The following is a 1,781-nucleotide window of genomic DNA, read 5'->3' on the forward strand; positions in this document are numbered from 1 at the left end:
ATCTATATATTTGTTTATATTTTGTATAACTGCCAGTTACTAAGCGTCTCTGGTTGTGTTTATGTTAGGTGTGTTTGTTATTATATGAAAAAAAAAAGAGATGGAAAGGGGACAAAAGCGGGAATAAAAACAAAACAAACTGCAAAAAAAAACAAAAAAAAACAAAAAAAAAAGAGATAAATATAAGACAAAATAAAACAAAGCCAAAAAGTGGAACAAGTAAAAGAAAAGAAGAAGAAAGAAAAAAAAAATAGGGAAGTGGTGGAGTGTGGTGGAAGGAGGAGGAGGAGGAATAATTTTTCAAAAAAAAAACGAAACGAAGCGAAACGAAACGAAAAAAAAAAGAGGGCAAGTGAAGAGGATGTTGATGGGATGGAAATTTTTTTTTCAAAGTCACTCCTCCTTTCTTTTTTTTTCTTTTTTCCATCCCTCTCTTGTATTTAGTTTTACCCTCTCTCCCTCTCTCCCTCTCTATATATATATATAAATAATGAGTAGTCACTGAGCCGGTAATGATGTATTTTGCGCTGAGAGAGGCGGGGTGGGGTTTAATATCCGGCGTTTTGTGAGTGTGTTGGTTTTGTGAGGGGCGAAGAAAGAAAAAAAAGAAATAAAGAAGGAAAAGTTTTTTTTTTTTGTGTGGGGGGATCGCGACACATGAGTTAGAGGGAAACAAGCCGCTGGTGGGAAGAAGATGGGGAGGAGGGAGAAAAAAGAAAAAGAGGGAAGTAAAAGAAAAGAAATAAAGGAGTTAGGTGGGAGTGCGTGTGTGTGTATGGAGGAAACTACAAGAAAGAAAAGGGAATAAAAATATGAGAGCAGGTGTAACAACATTAAAAATGTAGAAAGAGAAAGAGAAGTCAAAAAGTGTACGGGGGAAATGAATGAAGTGAGATAGATGAAAAGGAAGGTAATTAAAATGAAAAAAAAATAGTGATTAAGTTTACAGCACTGCTGGCGGTGTTTATTTCTCAGCGTACATTTGTCCATATGCGCTTGTGTGCATTTCACTGGGTGATAAGAGTAAAGCGATTTCGCAAATGGTTTGTTTTATTTTTACCGACTTATTTGTACCTTTCATTTCGCCATGGAAGGTAATTTTCTGCCGTGTGTTGTTTTCCCATGACCTTCTCTTCCTCCTCCCTATCAAGTTGGTCCCTTCTCTAGAAAGAGAGCGTGCGGGCCAAAGGGGGAAAAATATAATAATAATAATAATAATAGAGAAGAAAAACAAAAGAAAGATAAGAGTTAAAGAAAAGAGAGGGAATCGGTAATTAAAACGCGGTTCTCGAGGGGAGGCATCAAAAAAAAAAAAAGGAAAAGGGAAACAGAAACAGAAACAGGAAGAAAGAGGATAACAATGATAATCAAAGCGAGAAGGGCGAATCACTAAGGTGGATGAAGAGGAACGGGATAATGAGAGTTAGAAAAAGGGGGAAGAAAAAGAAGGGAGAGGGGAGAGGTTTGAAATCTATTTATTTTTGATAGTGGGGCAGGGGTCAAAGAGGAGATATGAAGGTTCATTTCATGTCTATTATACGTGTAGCTCAATTAGAGAAGACCTTACTTTTTTTTTTTATGTCCTGTTGTTCTGTCGCTCTTTTGTTGTTGTCGTTGTCGATGTTGTTGTTGATTTAATGTCGATGTTGATCTCCCCCTTTCTTTTTCTTTTCTTTTTCTATTTGGTACGTGTTTTGAGGTACGTGAATTTCCTCCGCCCCCCCCCTCCTCCCTCCCTCCTTCATAACGTGTGATTACTCACGGTGAATTCCCCCCCCCCC

The sequence above is a fragment of the Trypanosoma equiperdum genome (assembly GCF_001457755.1).
Source record: "Trypanosoma equiperdum strain OVI genome assembly, contig: ctg_1655, whole genome shotgun sequence".
NCBI classification, from domain to species: domain Eukaryota; phylum Euglenozoa; class Kinetoplastea; order Trypanosomatida; family Trypanosomatidae; genus Trypanosoma; species Trypanosoma equiperdum.